Raw genomic sequence first — 19,612 nt, 5'->3', positions numbered from 1 at the left:
GCCTCTAAATATAGACACAGCAGATCCTATACAGTCCTAGCCCTGAAGAAAATCCCAAGAATCAAATTGGGATTCGAAACGCGTCGGCACGCTTTACCATTGGGCAAACAAGTGCATGAAATAGAGTAGCTTTAAAGGGTATTATTTTCTCAAATGTGTAAACCCTTTTGGCTTGAATACTGGTTCCCTTTGGTTAGCAACCCCTGAATGTATTATTAACATGACCATGAACTCAGACGAGGGTTACTTTGAAAACTTTTGACTGGTTGAACATTTGAATTCATTGTGTTAGAAATTTATTTTGATTATTGTGTCAGTTTGTTTGTATGATAATGTAAATAGGAAGTGTTGTCCTAGTCTGAGTTCAAATAATTTGACTAAGTGTTTCTTCTTGAAAATGTTTAAATAATTGTAGACCAAGACATCTTGCAGTTTGGTCTACGTTTGCTGAAGTAGATAACAGCATTATAAACTGTTAGCTAGTTCATTTGCTATTTGTATTTACTGGCCCATTCTAGCTAGGTGAATCAGGGCCAACCCCTCTTTGTGGATATACTTTCTAAAAGTGGCATTTTCAAACCTACAATTTTTACTAAAAGGTGTGTTATTAAATTCTGGGTTCAGAGAACCTAAACGCCACCTTCTGATCTTGTCCCCATGGGAAGTTATACTTGTAAGATGTTACAAAGTATCTCCAATGCTATCCTATGGGACAGATAGCTTTACAATAAAGAAAAACGAAATACACATTATTTCACTATCAGGACATGGCACACACCCAGTACATATCCTACCTTTCCCATACACTGCACCCTGCCCATGTGGGTACCTTGGGCCCACCCTAGGGGTGACTAACATGCGCGGAAAAGTGAAGGTTAGGGCCTGGCAAGTGGGTGCGCTTGCCAGGTCGACATGGCACTGTGCAGTGGCATATCTGAGACAAATTTGAAAGGCTACTGGTGTGTGTGGCACAACCAGTACTGCAAGCCCACTAGCAGCATTTGATTTATAGTCCCTGGGCACACACAGCGCACTGTACTAGGGACTTAAAGGTAAATCAGATAAGCCAATCATGGAAACACCAATCCATAAACACAATTTACATAGAGAGCACTTGCCCTTTGGCACTGATCAGCAGTGGCAAAGTGCCCAAACCATCTAGATCAGTAAAAACAAAGTCCAGCACACAGCAAAAATACAGGAGGCAGAGGCAAAAAACAGACAGGGTAAACCACGCCAAGGATGCCAGGTCTAACAGTATTGTATTATTAGGAACACAAAAAGTGTTATTGGACTCTTAACTGGAGCAAGGATAGTGATGGGCACTATGTTCAGGTACAGAATGAAAACCTGCTGATATTTTTCTCGGTGTTAGATTTTCTGTTGGATGTTTGTATGTGGCACATCATTTCTTCATAGGCACACTCATGAGTTTCTGCTTTAGACAAATATTGCTTATCCTGGTACTCTGGCAAATCAGAAAGTGGTGGAATATTTTATCAGGTTGTCTTTGAGATATAACTGTAGTTCTATGGCTATTAGCCAACTATTGGAAAAAGAGTGCTGTAAATGTTCTCTTAGAGAGCACAACCTCCCTGCCTCACTGATGGGGTGGAATTAGCCAAATCCACTGGCTCATTGAGTCACATGTGTCGCTACATTGGACATCAGTGCCTGGACAGATTTTGGTTATCAGTTCGGCCTTAAAGGTCACCATCATGCCTGATGCTAAACCTCCCTCTCTGGCATTTTCCAGATTGGCTGCCAGGTGTGGGGCACCTTGAGGTGGTGGTTGGGCAACTGTGACATAACTATGAAAGCCCGAAGTCCCTGTCTCCTGCAATGTTGGGCTTCATTTTACATCTAATTCAAGGCTGATTCTGTTTTTCAGTGCGGGTCTGGAGATAACCATTCTGCCTCTACAAGGGCCGCAGCCCACATTCTGCACCACTGGAAACAAGCAACGCCGGGCAACTTGGCTAGGTTTGAGTAGAGCACTGGGTGTTATGGTCATAGCTGTGTCACTGTCCTTGAGTCCCTGAGAACCTGGCAACTGCCTCCATGTCACACAACCCTCACTGGGCACAGATCAAAGAGCTGATCCAATATTGGTCTTGGCTGAGGGTACAAAGCGGCTGATAATAAGCAGTGTATGCTGCCAAAGACCAGGCAGGCGTCGTCCCACGGTCTATACCCGTGCGATAGAGCTGTTTTGTTCAATTTCACCTCTGAGTAGATAAACCAAGGCTGGAATTCCAAGATAGCTGCCACCGAAAGCCAGAGGTGTTCAAAAGTCCATGTATCAATTTTCTATGGTAGTATCGTTTGCACCTTAATCAATGAGAATCGCAATAAAGCACTAAACAGGGTTGTAACAACAGTGGCATTAATGTTGGACCTCAACTTTTTCAGGAGGAAAATCAAAACAAGGCAATGGAAATGAAAATAAACCTGCCGAATAACACACGTGTGAACGCGCTTTCATACATTTATTACTACAATGCAAATGTTAAATTCCTTGGAGATAAATCAAATCGGAAATTGTAAAAGTACAGATGGAGTTATGCAACTCTGCTTGAAAGAACTTTTACACTTCTTCCAAATTCACAAAATAGGTGGATCAGTATGTCTCAAAAGCAGCACCAGGAGCAACAATCTAGGCTTACTATTGCACCTATCCTGGGACATTTTTTCTGCCCATTTGTCTATGCAGAATTATACATAGAGTACAATTCCTCATAGCGGGAAGGGCAACCGAATGAACAAAAGCATCCACCCACATTTTCCCCCTTGGAGAAAGCACTTGTCCTAAAGCCCCATCAAATATGAGGACGATCCATTTCTCTTCCACTTCAAATCTCTCATCATATACATTTTTCACATAAAAGTTTTGCTACGGTTCCCTAATTTACAGCGAACAATACCTTGGTCCATCCACATGCCAAGCCTTAAATGAGATTCACTCCTGTAGATTTCTAAAGGCTGCAGCAGAAAAACTTACAGTAGTAAAACCATCTACCCGTATCACAATTTCTTTTGTGAATACCTGACAGGCACAAATGTAACATTTTTGGCCATGAATGTAATTTTATGCCAGGAAATGCTTTGCTAATCGAGCCTATGTCATTTAGCTGAGTGCAGAATAACTAGCTTGAAAAAACAATGTTTTTTGTCTCAAATTAAATTCTAGGATCAGTCCATGAAGAAAAGAATCCACGCCATACACGCAAGACGTAGTCATTGAATTTAGCTCTATACCAAATAAGGCAAGGCAGGGACAGACACAAATGAGCTATATATGTTACACACTGCTAACTTATGCCTAATCAGGGCCTTAGTCCTGCCAATGCGGCACCCTCCTATATAGCATGAAGTGAAAAACAGTGACTGTAGTTTATTGGCACCCTGAAGGATCCAAATAATTCATCCACCACACAGTCATAGATAGCAAAACGAGAAAGTTGATGTCATGCCGTGTCTTCCTTCGTACAACTCTGGCATCTTATATGGATGCTATCTTGAGGCACATCAATTCATGGGCCCTGATGGTGAAGTTTAGGGGAATTGATTGAGGTTGAATACTTAGTGAGGTATTTTCTTGCCCATATGATCTTTCATGCTTTGGCAGACACAAGGAATAGTTTAAGGAGATGCATGGATGTCTTAACCAGGTTATTCATAATAACTGGAATCCGCCGTGACCACGTTGGTGCAGGATTAGCGTTAACGCCAGGTCCGACCCTGCCTAGGGTTGCCCAGATGCTCTTTGTTGTCCTCATCAGTCTGGTCAGTCCTTCTCCATGTCTTGCTGCTGTTGGTCTTGGGACCATGCCTTCAATCACAAGAGAGTATTCCTATGATGCATATATCCTGGGATATTCCAGCTGTTGAAAGGCAAAAAAATCAGGGACACGCTCAAATCCAGGTCCCCAGAGACGAATGTGTTTTCAGTTAATCCAAAGCTGTCTAGCACACAGCTCTACACTTATTTATTTTCATTTACAGAGTTTTATATAGCGCAAACTTGACCCGAAGGTATTGGGTATCAGAGCACTTTACATAGAACCAGTTGCGTTACATGAGGACACATTCAATTTTATTAAGCACGGGGAGATTAAGTGATTTGCCTAGAATCACATGATGTTCAGCGTCATTGCAGAGGCTCAAACCCAGTTCCTCAAATTCGAGGTCGACCGCCCTAGCCGTTAGGCCAGTTGCTCCTCAATCCATGCATGCATTACAGTGTTACTCCTCATTCAGGGCAGAGGCTGCAAGAACATGTCTAGTTCAGGAGATTGAACAAGGGAACTGATCCAAAACAGAAAGCAGCTTTGTTTGAAACCTTAAGAAGCCTGTGGAGGGTCGAAAGTTCTCGGCATGGATTGGAAAAGATCTACTGCTCAGCCTAGTATGTTTTTATGGCCTGGACAAGGTATTTCTTCTAGTGAACTCATATCTGTGAGCCCACACAAGCTGATCCACATTTTTCTGTGCTTATCAACAGCAGATATTCGTTGTGCTGAAGACGGTTTCCTGGCTCTCCATGTTGGGTTTTCTTCCTCATGTATGTAGGAGAAGTGCCAAATGCATGTAGCCTTTGCTCATGTTTCAAAGCAACTGAATGAATGGTGATTTCCATTTGTGCTTCATTTTCATGAGTGAACAAGATAGCGGTATCGCTACAGTTTGTCCTTTATCTAGGAGGGGGGGTTGCGTAACTGCTCCATAGTTTTTTCTCTTGTGTACGGGTGAGGTTTCCTAGCTCATTCTTTGCTCAATGTAGGCTTCGCGGCTTTCGTGTCACACGCTAAAGAAGACGTGGACAAGAAGTGGGGTGCAATGCTTCTTTCTTTATTAAACTTTATCCCCGACTGGCACTTTCTCGCGCTGCCCCTCACTTCCGCTTCCTGCCATGCCTGACTCGAAAGTCGCAGACAGAGTCAGGCATGGCGACACAACATCTCCCCCTTTTTAGGTCTCGCCTGAGCCAGCGCATGCGTTGCTCGGAGAGACATTTTGTAAGCGGGTTTTCACAGTGCTACCACAGGCTTTTAGTGGCCTCAAGCTTGCGTGCATGTGCGCGTGCCGCACGCAGCCGCCATCTGTCTTCCCTCCTGTCACGGGTCATTAAGTGCATCGCGATCACTTTCACTTTCGCACACAACTCCCGGGCTTGTTTTCACGCACGCATCCCTCGCGTGCTTGTGTTTTATTATCTTTGTTTCAGGCTGGTCTACTGATAATTCTTTTCTTTACTGTTTTAACAAACGAATTTCGATTGTGGATATGTAACAGTTCAGGCTGGGGATATTGTTAGTTACTGCACGTTTTCCTTGTGTATGAATCATTTGGAGATTGTGGTACTAGTTGGCACATCCATTCTTAATTCTGCAATTGATCTAAAGGTGCAGTGGAACATTTGTAGACCGGTCTGATTAGAAGTTTGCTGTTTGCAGTGCAATAGTGCTATTACGGAAGTATTGACTTTAGGGAACCGTTTTTAGGTCTCTGCTGCGAAGGCTGCGCCTGCGCAGTCTCGCTCCAAGATTTAATGTTTTCAGAAGAGGGGCTTGAACCCGCCCCTCTTCTCCCTGAAGTACCGGGTTTTTAGAACCCAGCGGTGCAGGGGAACACACCCTAAGACTTCGGATTCTTCCTGTTTCAGACCCACAGAAACACAGAGTCTTCTAGGTGAAATCAAAGATCGTATTTATTGGCTGCAGACCAATCACAGGTATCCGAGAAGTACAACACGATGTATGTTCTCAGGAGACTGCTCCCGAACCAAAAACCAGCCTTTACTTATATACACAAAATTATGCTTGGGGGCAATACCGCCCCTATTTTACAAGTGGTTATTCACATATTTTAGTTTCAAAGAAACGGTAGAGCCATAATGACAATCCCACATTTGAGTTCATTAAGCATACAGTCATTTTACCCAGCAAGGCTCAGAACCCTCATCAGATAACAGCGGACCCCAATAAAACGGGCACCTCTTGCTCGCAAAACAAGCCATAAAGTAGGAAACAGAGTCAGGTGTGAAATAGCTTAGTCAGAGATCGTGTGTGAACAAGGACTTTATGATGGGTCGAGCCCTGATGCTAATCACATTAAGCCGCGGGAAAAGGAACTGGCCAGACAGGATTGACCTCGGGCAGCGGAGTCAGTTTGCACAGGTCAGAGAGAAGTCAGAGAAGGTGTACGTGTCTTTTAGGCCTAGGCATGGCCTTAGTGTGCAGCCTATGTGAGGGCAACCACAAAATGGCTACTGTTCTAAAATGGAACCCAAAGGGTTCAATATGTGATATTGTATGCACGGTGAATTCATCAGTGAAACATGACGAAAACACTCATACATACCGCGTTACTCATTTGCGGTTCGTTGATACCAAAATTGGCATGGTGGGACCATGCCACCTACACGGTTCCGAATTTTACAGTACCACAGACCCTCCTTTTGCCCTTACATAGGCAAGAACTATACTAATCTGAGTCCAAGTCTATGTTCTTAAACTCATGGAGATGTTGCTGTAGCATCATCCTATTGCTTAGTTCGTCCCTTGATACAGGTTTCCTTACACATGATGTAACACAGAGGCTACATATTACAGGAGCACACTGTATACATAAACAGAACAGGAAAAGAATGGCTAAGATCATCCCAATGACTATTAGAATCTTCCATCCCCAAGCTGATATCAGTCCCCAGAACCATCCCATCATTGACCAATCTCCTTTATCCACGTGAATGGATTCGGAAATCTTATGTAGTTTGGAAATGGCCTGGTAGACTGTTGGAGCGTTATCTGGTATGAAAATACAACAGCTCGATTGGATAACCTTGCATACCCCACCACGGTCTGCAAGTATGACATCTAGAACCATACGGTTCTGCAACGTCATGAGGCGATCCGCTTGAAGCTCCACTGTCAAGTTACCAAGGGCACCAGCCGTTACATTAACAGTGGTTTCAACTACACGAGACAGTTGTCTCAGGTTCCGACTATTGACCATTGGTCCCCAAAACGGCAGGAAACCCAAGAAAAAGTCTCCCGCTTCCTGACCGGCAGTATCTTCCTTACTAACAACGCCTCTCACAACTCTGGTCTTGTGATAATCAGAGGCAGCAGTAAATGTTGGCGGTAGCAAATTCGCAACATAACACGTGCCCGAGAAATCAGGGGGCAGCCATGTATATGCTCGGTCATTACAAACAAAGTATGTACCCTTGGCAGCCAATAACGCAGGGGAAGACTGTGACGGAAAAGTGTACGTTTCAGTACAGTTACTCTTTCCTAGTTGAGATCTTGGGTTTTGTCCATTGCCTTGTAAACAAAGGCGACCCATGTGTGGTACAACCCAAATTGGAGATGAACTTTTGCGCTGTTTTTCGCCCAAACTAATGCTATACCCCGTCGCGTTCCAAGCTACATAAGCTCGCAACTCATCTTTGGGAATAGATGTATATGCATCGATATCTCTACTCATATCTGCAACTCCTCTCATCAAGGCTTTATTGTTCGAGTTAAGTCTAGTGGAACGCGGTGGTCGCTGGGAGTAGGTTTCAAGCGCAAAAAGAAACATGGTCTGGAATGCCCATGATGAACCATTATAGCTAAACGGCAGTACTAGATATGGGATACCCTTATTAATGGTGTGCGGCATCAAACCACACACCCAGCAGTTTGTTGTATTCATAACTAGTTGGTGCTGGTGCAGGAGTTGAATGAACGAATTGTTCACGAACTCAGAACGTCTAGCTTTTTCATGTTCTGGCAGAGGGTGGAAAGAGTGCGGGAAAACAGTAGGAGGAGGTGTGGGCTGCGCAGTGGGTGTAAATGACACTTGGAAAGACAATAATACACAATCTACAGAAAACATCATCATGCTAAATAGTACAAACAGACACAATATTACAAAACGTTTGCTATTCAGTATTTTACATATTCCGCTCTTGAAATTTATTTCCTCGGTGGGCCTCTCCATCCTGAAAAACTCCATCCTCTAATCGTGCTGCTCGCGGCGGATGAGTATCTTCTGCTTAAGGAGTACACCTGTTAGTCCAGGGAACGCCCTAGACCAACCAGAACCGTAGACCTAACGTCTTCGGCTTGTACCCCAAAGTCTTGGCACCGCGACCCTGCACCTGAACCCGGATGGTGATTCGAAAAAGCAAAAAGTTTTTCAGATGAGAGAGCTGCACTTTTGGAAATAGTAAAGAAAAAGAATTTTTATTTGTCCATAGTTCTTGGCCTCAAATTATACCTGTTTTTCCCAGGTACTGTCTAGTCTTGAAACAAGAGTTCAGGCTCTGTGGTGTCCAATCGAATTGATGGCGATGTAGCTTCTTGCAGAATGTCGTCACTTTCTTGCTCTGTATTTGTTCCCTTTACACGCGCATCGCTAAAATGCACAAAACGAGGCACAGTCTCAGCCTCGGAGTCAGCGATCCCCTCCTGGACCCACCGATCATACGGTAGGGGCAAAGGGATCCTCTTGCAATGTATTCCGTGTATCCAATTCTTTTTCCCTTTCACCCGAACCGCTGATCTTGTCGATAGCAGGACTAGGTGGGGGCCGATCCAACGGGGCTCATCATTTTTCGTACGTTGAAAATTCTTAATCAGCACCCACGTTCCAGGATTAATAGGGTGTCCTGGAGCTTCAGAGGCCTGGGGCAGAGTATCGTGAACCTGTTGGTGTAAGACACGCAATTTAGCCGTCAATTCATACAGATAATCAAGCAGTACTGGATGTTCGATTTCACTAAATTTTGTTGGTCTTGGCACACCCCATACATTGGCCGGACGGCCAAACACAATCTCATATGGACTAAGTCCCACTCGTGAATGCACAGTCATTCTTGCTGATAGGAGGGCTAAGGGCAGAGCGTCAGGCCATTTAAGACCGGAGCTCGCCTGAATTTTGGCCAACTTAAGTTTCAAAGTGCCATTGTAGCATTCTACTAATCCAGCTGATTGGGGGTGATTTGCAGCGTGAAACTTCTGCTTAATGCCTAGTCCCTCGCATACATTCTTCATCACTCGACCCACAAACTCACTCCCGTTATCAGTCCATACCATTCTCGGCATTCCGAACCTAGGGAAAAATTTCTTGACAAGGGCTTTAGCTGTGGATAAGGCCGTATTGTCTTTTAGGGGATATGCTTCTATCCATCTTGAAAAAGCGCAAACAACAACCAGTACATATTTCAAATTGTTGCACCTTTCCATGTGGATGAAATCTAGTTGCAGAACTTCAAATGGATATGAAGGGGGTGCAAAATAACCAGCTGGAGTTGGGGTTCCCCTACCAGGATTGTATTTCAAACATACCATGCAATTTTTGACCACATTCTCCGCACATTTAGGGATTCCAGCGTTCTGCCATACTGGAGCCAACAACTTACAAATCCCTTTCACACTGATATGTGCCATTCCATGCGCCATCGTAACGACTGGAAGCACATATGCATCAGGTAACAACCATCGCCGGTGTTCTGACAAATCAACCCAACAACCATTTTCATCTAATTTACCCTTACTCTCTTTCCACATACTCAATTCTTTCTCTGTGGCTTCAGCTTGAAGGGACTTCACACTCTCTATCGTGTCTTCACACATTCCAACATCACCAACCCATTTTGCAGGGCCTGCAACATACATTCGAGTTGTCGCATCTTTTGCTGTTTCTTTCGCGATTTCATCAGCGAATGCATTACCACGTCCAACATCATCGGTAACCTTCTTGTGTGCGCTGCATTTCACAATCGCGACTTGTAATGGCAAGGTCAGTGACTCAAGGAGATCGTTCACTAACTGACCATTCTGAATCTTAGTTCCATGCGAAGTCAGGAAACCACGTTCTTTCCATAAACGCCCAAAACTATGGGCCACGCCAAAAGCATACTGACTGTCAGTATATTTGTTCACTTTCATTCCTTTCGACAACACGCATGCTCTTGTAAGTGCAATTAATTCTGCCGCTTGAGCCGAATTATGTGGTATACATGTAGTTTCAACAATCGTGTGCAAAGTCGTAATAGCATATGCAGCAGTTGTATCACCATTCGGAAGCTTGAAGCACGAACCATCCACCCATAAGGTACCATCACATTCAACCAGGGGAGTATCTTTAAGATCCACTCTCCCTTTTGTTTCTTCTTCTGTTCTGAACAGACAATCATGCTGTTCAACCTCATCTGTGTCTGCTGAAATTGGCAATTATGTGGCTGGATTCAGCGTGTTTCACCTTTTTATGTGCACATGGTTTGCTAACAGTGTCAATTCATACCCTGACAATCGAGCATTAGTTAAATGCTGTGTCTTGGTCCTGTTTAACAATGTGTCCACCGCATGGGGAACCATTACAATCAATGTGTTATTCATCACTAATCCAGCAGACTGTCGAATAGACACAGCTGCTGCCGCTGTGGCTCTTAAACAACTTGGCAATGCCCTCGCTACAGGGTCCAAAGTCGACGAAAAATACGCGCATGGACGCGGTCTGTCTCCAAAAGGCTGTGTTAACACTGACAATGCGCAACCGTCCTTTTCATAAACATACAAGGTAAAAGGCTTACTATAGTCGGGGGTACCCAACACAGGAGCTGAACATAATGCCTTGCGTAATTCCCAAAAACTTTTCTGACACTCCTCAGACCATGGGACAAGATTCGGTATATCTTTATATGTTAATGCTAGCAATGGTTTTGCCAGTAAAGAAAAACTCGAGATCCAGTGCCTACAGTATGAAGTAATACCTAAGAAAGCACGTACTTCTCTCTTTGTCCTTGGCACGCTTAATTGTGCAATGGCTTGAATTCTCTCTGGGGTCAGTTTCCTTCCCTCCTTCGATAAGAGATGACCTAAATAGGTCACTTCTTGTCGACAATATTGCAGTTTAGAGAGAGATACCTTGTGATGAAAGGCAGACAAATGACGCAACAATGATGATGTAGCTCCTTTACAAATCTCCTCAGTATCTGCGACGATTAATAAGTCGTCAACATACTGAATAAGGGTAGCACCGTTAGGTAAAACAAGGGCATCAAGCTGTGCTTTTAAAGCCTGACTGTATATTGATGGACTTTTACAGTAGCCCTGTGGAGCGCGTTTAAAACGGAAGCTTCGACCTCCTAAACAAAAGCCAAAAATATCCCTGCTCTCCTCTGCAATCGGGATACTAAAGAAAGCATTCTTTAAATCGATCACTGAGAACCAAGCAGCGGAAGCTGGGATCATAGTTAACAAGGCAGTTATATCAGGGACGACTGGAAATTGTGGCACAGCTACCTTATTGACCTCTCTAAGATCGATCACAAATCTGTAAACAGGTGGCTGAGAAGGGTCAGTACGTTTTAAAACAGGCAGAACCGGACTATTGCAAACGTTGCCTCTCGTCTCTTCAATTACATCCTTGTCAATTAAATCATAGATAATTGCTAACAACGCTTTTTCACCTTCCTTAGAGATCTTGTACTGGGGAATGCGGGGCAATCTAACATTGGCTTTTAAAGTGACAACATACGGCGGTATTTCCAAAAGGCCCACATCATTAGGGCCAGTGGCCCAAAGGGCATCAGGAAGAGACGACAATTCAGCTGGCAGTTTATTCTTTGACAAATACATGGGAGAAATCACTTCCTTACCCAGCGTAAGTTGTACTCCCGAGGGGGAACAATATAATGTCGCATGTAATCTCTTTAACAAATCCAATCCTAACAGGTTTTCACCACATCCTGTCGTTAGGATAAGGGGTGCTTTCAGCTCACAAGGTCCAACAGAAAGGGCCATAGGACTTGAGATCGGGTTCCTAACCGGGGCGCCAGAAAAACCTACTGAAACATTCATTTCACCAGACAAAGGCGCGCCAGGGAGTTTTGAGCGCATAATAGAACTCTTTGCAGCACCAGTGTCCAGCAGAAAGGGCTCTGTTACACCCGCTGTAGTCACCTTAACATACGGTCCGCTCTGATCCACTGGCACTGAAACAACTCCCTCTCTCTGTCTATGGCTGTCCTAGTAATCATTACCTTCCGTATTATCATCTTCTGCATAATAGTCATTATTATAGTACTGAGCTGTCTTGCCAGTTGCATTGGTTTGCTGATCAAAACTAATCATCGTATTTTGAGGCGAGAGAGGACGCGAGTTCTGGGGAGCATTTCCACGCCCTCTACCTCTTGGGGCTTGCTGGCCACCTCTACCTTGTGCGCCATAAGCATTATTCGTGCGCTGCAACAATCTAAGGCAATTATTTTTAAAATGACCTTCCTCCTTGCAATACGAACACTGATTGGGACCGATAGGGACACGTGGTTGATAATACCCATACATTTGCTGATTATTCTGAAACTGTTGGGGTTGCTGATAGATACCCTGGGTTTGCCTATAATTATTCTGACCTCCACGTGGCGGATAAGCCTGCTGTAAAAGAACCTTCGTTTTCAATTCTTTCGTTTTCTTGTCTGTTCTATCCTCCTCATCTTTATCCCTATTTTCGTAATACTGTGCAGTAGCCAGTATTTGCGCTGAAGAGGAAACGGCCCAAGAACTCTCCGAATCTTTTAATTTTTTACACAACTCTGGAAGCAAATTATGTACAAATTTATCAACAAATAACCGTTGGCCACCTTCTGTACTCATGTCCTGACCACTGTGGTCGATAAATGTTTCTTCAAACCTGGTGAAGAAATCGGACACTGTTTCATCTTTCTTCTGTTTGCATGCGGATAATTTATCCCAATTCACACGTATAGCGGGCATTAAAGTTTTCATATAGTTAATTATTCTACCAGGGAGTTCTGCTACCGCCGGTTCAGGCTTGGCACCACCAACCTGTCTATTGTCCGCATTAATGATATTAGCCCATGTGTCACCTAGTTCTGCAGCATGATCTGAATTACTAATCAATCCCCATAAAGGCTGTGGAACAACATTCCCGAACAACATATCTATATCAGCTAGGTTCATGACACACGATTCTGCAGTCTGCGATAACTCCTTGTAATATCCTGCAGGGTTCTTACGGGGGTCAGGCAGAGTCTGCTTAAGGGCTAAGACTTCAGATCGTTTCCAGGGAACATGTACCCAAACACGCTGAAAATGTGGCAGAACAGGTGGATTAGCCTGTGCATCACCAGGTCTCCAGACTGGAGGAACCTCACGCATCGGGTATTGTCGTGCTTTTGCCTGTTTCCCTTCAGGGAATTCCTGTTCAAACAACGACTGCTGACAATCCCCATCCCTGAAAGACAGTAGTGTCGCTACTGCTTTCTCAACATCAGAACCCACAATCGTACCTTTTCCAAATTCAAATCGCACTTGACACAACGCTTGCGGACTGGAGTCTAAATCATTATCTTCCAATTCCTCACATAGGATTGCACACATTTTCTCAAAAACGTATCTCTGTTGTGGTGCTTCCCACTGATGAAAAACATTCACAACAGACTCTACATCATATCTAGAAGGATAAACAATCCATCTACGTGCCATGCGGTCCAGTTCTTCTTTCTCTCTAGAACCAGGTATTTGACTACGTAACTGCTTACGTTGTGGACCAGGGGCCGTACTAGATGACCCAAAGTGGGGTGATATAAGACCAGTGACTGCACTAGCTATTCGTTGTCGTGCAGAAGGAGAAGTTGAGGCAAGAACCGGGGGAAAAACAGAGGGAAGAAAAACGGGTGTAGATACAGATACAGGAGTAGTAACAGGTAGGGCACCAAGGGAGGCAGCTGATGTGCTAGGTAAAGTCGCAGGGAGCGCAGAAGGGGTAGGTAGCGAAATCGGCGTCCCTTGGGAAGGCTGCGCTGCCGGGACAGGAGCCGGCTGAGGAGGAGCTGGCGGCTGCGGGAAAGCTTGTGGTGCATTAGCTGGAGGCTGTACATTTACGGATTGCGGAGGCGCTGTAGCATTTTGTGCATACGGGGGTGGCGAACTTAGCAAATGTGACATTAGGGAATCTTTCTCTTTCTCTTTTGACTCATCTTGTTGAAGGGGTGGCAAAACTGGGTAACATTTATCAATAACTAGTTTGCGTTGCCTGTGCAACTGCTCATTCATTTGGTCCTCTTCACTATCTTTAAACTGCAAAGCTGCTTGCATTATCGACGTACCTCTCTCTCTTTTATTCTTCTTTGCTAATTTAATTTCTTTTTTTTTGGCTTCCTTTCGCCATAGGCGGAAAGAATCAAACATCGCCGGCCGGGCTTTCTTCTTAAACAATTTAACTTCTAAATTATCTAGGATCTCTGTGTCGAAACTACCATTTTGGGGCCATTTTAAAACACCATCCTTCCTGGTGTATCGGATCCATACTTCATTATACGCAATGGGGCCCACGCCATGCTTCACATAAAGCTCATAAGTGGGAGTTCCAATTGGAGGAACCGGACACGAATCCTCTAATCGGGAATCCCTTTTATAACCAAAACAAAACAAATTTCCAACTATACTAGAACCAGGCATCTTCGCTCACTAGTCTAGTTTCAAACTTCAAAGGATTATCGAATACGATAGTCTCGTGAATACACGAGTCCTCTGGCTTTGGCACTTGCAAGACCCAAATCAAAGCGATCCCGAAGGATACCAAAATCCCGAAGGATACCAAACAAACTGGGAGACGCTCCACTTATACTTAACTGAGGTATCGATGACTTCACCAGAAGACTCTCTCAATTGTTTCGCTCTACCAAATCGTCAAGGGTCCAAAACAGGGCGATTAATCAGGGCAGCAGTCCTTCGTAGCCGTCGGGACGCGGAGAACCTCGCAGAAAAGACTTTCGGACCACGTCGACATGCAGGGGTCGATGAAGTGGCGGCCTTCCTCCAGAATTTCCACACGAAGCTCCTCACGAACCTCTGGCTTGGACCGGTACCGCTGAAATCGCCCCGAGTTGGGCGCCAACTGAAGTACCGGGTTTTTAGAACCCAGCGGTGCAGGGGAACACACCCTAAGACTTCGGATTCTTCCTGTTTCAGACCCACAGAAACACAGAGTCTTCTAGGTGAAATCAAAGATCGTATTTATTGGCTGCAGACCAATCACAGGTATCCGAGAAGTACAACACGATGTATGTTCTCAGGAGACTGCTCCCAAACCAAAAACCAGCCTTTACTTATATACACAAAATTATGCTTGGGGCAATACCGCCCCTATTTTACAAGTGGTTATTCACATATTTTATTTTCAAAGAAACGGTAGAGCCATAATGACAATCCCACATTTCAATTCATTAAGCATACAGTCATTTTACCCAGCAAGGCTCAGAACCCTCATCAGATAACAGCGGACCCCAATAAAACGGGCACCTCCTGCTCGTAAAACAATCCATAAAGTAGGAAACAGAGTCAGGTGTGAAATAGCTTAGTCAGAGATCGTGTGTGAACAAGGACTTTATGATGGGTCGAGCCCTGATGCTAATCACATTAGGCCGCGGGAAAAGGAACTGGCCGGACAGGATTGACCTCGGGCAGCGGAGTCAGTTTGCACAGGTCAGAGAGAAGTCAGAGAAGGTGTACGTGTCTTTTAGGCCTAGGCATGGCCTTAGTGTGCAGCCTATGTGAGGGCAACCACAAAATGGCTACTGTTCTAAAATGGAACCCAAAGGGTTCAATATGTGATATCGTATGCACGGTGAATTCATCAGTGAAACATGACGAAAACACTCATACATACCGCGTTACTCATTTGCGGTTCGTTGATACCAAAATTGGCATGGTGGGACCATGCCACCTACACGGTTCCAAATTTTACAGTACCACATCCCCTCTTCTCCATTGGCTGGCCTCTTAAATGCTGGTCAGCCATTGGAGAAGAGCTTTGTCTCCCCAAAGAAGCCCCGTCTTTTTCGGATTCGGGGGCGTGTTTTTTACTTTCTTTCTCTCCTCTGGAATGTAAGCATTCCAGCCAATGGCAAGAGGAGAGAAAGAAAAACACGCCCCCAAATCCGAAAATGCCGCTGCGTTTCTCCGAGGCATTTCTGCTTGACCTCGGAGAAAGGCGGTGGTGTTCATGGCGTCATCCCCGTTGCTCCTCGATCTAAACACTGTCCCTCCAGGGGCCCTTCAGATGCCCTTGTTTATCTCGTTCAGTGAGAACACTTGTTTAAACCTGGAGGCTGCCATTTGTAATGCAATACGTCACGCGTAAATGCGAGTCGTATTGCATCTCGCGAATAGTAAGCGCAAACACCGGACGTGAGGCGTCTCACGCCTGAGTGTGTGCGGGGCTCCCGTGCACCAAGGAGAGCCCCGCACACCGGCCAGTGGAAGACGGAGCTTCCAAAATTGCTCCAAGGCTGGAGAGGGGCATCCAGATGCTGCCCTGATTGTGACAGAGCAGCGCAGGATGCTGCATGGGGGTAAGGGCGCCCTGCTGTTGCGAGTTCAGCCCCACGCATCGAGTAGCTGTGTAGAAAGCCATGACCGAGGCACCACGCGCTGCGAAGGGGCTGCCCATTTCCTCAGCTGCATAAGGCTGCATTTGTAACATGTCATCATGTGCTTCTACATAGAGACCTTCGGGCATCAAGCTCGGCGTGCAGTGCCGTTCCACAACAGACTTTAGCGCCGGATCCTGTATCCACCCGACCCAGCTCGCCTTGACTTGGAGGAGCTCAGACAGCTGTGGACGTGGCACGCGGTGTAAACTTTGGATCCGGCACTTGCCTTTGTCGGGACACACAAGACTGGTAAACGCGTTTGTTTTTCTTGTAATACCAGTACTATATGGGCATACATTGTGAGCTAACGGCACCTCTACCTCTGCATATCTGGTGCTGTCGAATCCATTTACTGAATATAATATTTAAAGCGTATTTACCGTTGAAGCACTGCTACTGGCTGTCATGCGACCCGGAAGTACTACAATTGTGGTTAGTGTCTGATTTTATAAGATCAATCGCCAGCAACGGACTTAGGTTGAATTCACGGATGGGCGTTGTAAGTAGCTGAGAGATGGTCACTTTGTGCACACATGCATATTCTGTATGGACGTGTCTTTGATCCAGGCATAGAGCGACAGGGCTCGATCTGCCCGCACCCCAGGAGGTAGGTGATCGTGAAACAGCTGTACGTCCCTTCCCAGCATCACCCTCTGTTCCCAGCTCGCAAACACACCCTTCAGTGAGACAAACCTGTACGCCCTGGATCAGGAGAACCCCGTAAGATGTTAATCGCTATTTTCCTCGTTACATCCCCATCAGCATCCCTGTCTCAGTTACAGAGAGAGACGCTACAACGGGTTTTGCTGTCGTAACTGCCAAAATAGTATCCCTTCTTACATGTGACACCGTCAGCTAGCAGGACCCGGCTTTTACACAACAGCACATTCATACAGAGATGTTTAGTGCATGCCTACAGTGTTACAGGAGAAGGAATGAGTCTCCGAAAGTAGCAGGACTGCTGAAGGTGTCACACATGAAAAGGGACCGCTTTGGCTATACCTAGATTGTGTTCATGACCGGGAGTAGCACAATGACCTACGAGCCCTATAGAACCCAATCTCCAGATACACCCATTTACAAAACGTGTCTACCTCACAGACACACAGTACATTATCCGTAATGAAGGCATTAATTGGGGGTCCCCGAGGTAAGGTTCGAACTTATCATGTTGGGACACACTTTACTGTGTCTGTTAAGCTTGTCCATTCGTGCTCTGATGAAAGGGAATGTAGCAGGAATAAGAGGGCACGGCTCTCAGCCTTTTCATTGTCTGCACTGCTCAGACGGCTGACCTAGCTAGAAGCACGTTTGAATTCACACCTCCAATGTCGAGGCAGGCGCCTTCACCCCTCTGTCAATCTCCGACCTCATGTGTAGTGCTGCTTCATGTTGAATCTATGTCAGCCGCAGTTTATACACAAATGTCCAGTGGTTCAAGGTCCTATGCCAGGTGCTACACTGGGGCTGCTTCGTATAGCTAAGAATCCTCTCTAGAGCTGTCGCTAATGTGCCATCTTCGAAATCTGAGTGCAAGCCACGTCAGTCAGGCAGCAAGCAGCCCATAGTCAGCAATGTAGAGGTAACCAGGAGTAGGCTGCAGCTGAGTACCCACCCGGCGCCATTAAAAGAACAGTCCGTAGCCTCCTTCTTGCCTGTGAGCACTGCTTCAGGGATTAGAACTATTGCCCTCTAGCTCTGTCACACATCACGCAGATGTGCACCTGGGAACATGTAGGTCTGGACATCGAGAGAGTTGGAGAGTATCGGCTGAGGGCTTGGATTATCGTGCACGACTCTGCTGAGGCAATTCTGTCACTTAATGCCTCCCTGGTGGGCCCCCACTGCAGCACAGATGTCAGTGTTGGTCCAAGGGGCCATAGACAACTTTTCTCCTCCCCTCCCTAGAAGATACATGAGTAAGACTGCCAGGCTATGCTGTCTGCACAACAAACACTGCTAGGCTGCAGCACGCTCTCTCCAGCGTTGCAGAATCTGCACTAGCTGTCAAGTTTCGGATTGCCCAGCTCTCCTATGTTGCTGCATTGCTCTCTACTGGTTTTGCCTCATTTTTTGCTGCACTACCAGGGGCGGTGGGTGAGATTTTAAAGTGGTGGGGCGCAAACGAATTAGCATACAGCACCGTAGCGAGCTCGCGCAGCGAGCGAGCCCGAACCCCAAAAGGGGGGATTGGGGGGGTTACCCCCCCCAAGAAAATTTTGAAAAAAAATAAGAAAAATCTTGCATTTTCAAGCAAATTTGAGAAAGCAGGAAGGTTAATAAAGCAATTGTGAAAGTGCAGTTATTACATTAATAGATGGCATAACATAGGTAGCTGCTTATTCAGTATTACCACAGAGCTTCATACATTCTGTCCTATTATGCTCAGGTGCTGAATTCAGACTATAAGACTCATGGAAATCTCAGCTCTAAGAGTAGATGTGTCCAACATAGTTCCAGGAGGGCCAAATCCACGCCAGATTTTCAGGATAAAATAAATGTCGGTAGAATTAATCTAAATGCTACTCATTTACATACTAATTAGATATTTTGAATCTGTGATGATGGATCCGGCTCTCCTGGACCCCTGCTTTAGAAAATGGCAATTTTGTGTAACGTGTGTTGCTTTTTGCTGCACCCTAAAATGGATACCTTAGCTACCGTTAGGGAAGCGCCATCCTCAAATCAGAGATAACATCTAATAGAAAAACATAATAGTAAAGGGTACACTTATTTAAAGAGACAGCATGCATTTTACACAGGGCCGTCGGACAGAAGGGGCTTTTGATTTGGGACTGTACTTTACAAGGCCCTTTGTTGCTGCTTCAAATGTATACATTATAAAAACAGGTCTTGCTTGCTTTTGTGGCATAATCGCAACATGGCAGATAATGGCGGCCGCCTATAAATGGCAGCATATATTAGTGTAGCCTTCAAACTTACATTATTTATTTCTAGTCTGAACGACATGGTCGTGCTGCCGGAAAACCATCTTACTGCCTGATTTTACTGTCTTTATGATTGCCAAAAGCACACGGTACTCCTCTGTGAAGGAAGATTTCAAATGGAGTCCCATCTCTGCTCCCAGAACCCTCGGAATATTTGTGTTAAGTGTCAAGCAATGAAACGTTAGTTGGCATGGTGCTTCAACATAAAACA

This window comes from Triturus cristatus, chromosome 12 (assembly GCF_964204655.1).
Source record: "Triturus cristatus chromosome 12, aTriCri1.1, whole genome shotgun sequence".
Classification (NCBI taxonomy): Eukaryota; Metazoa; Chordata; class Amphibia; order Caudata; family Salamandridae; genus Triturus; species Triturus cristatus.
The sequence above is the reverse complement of the archived record's forward strand: the minus strand, read 5'-3'. Positions refer to the sequence as shown.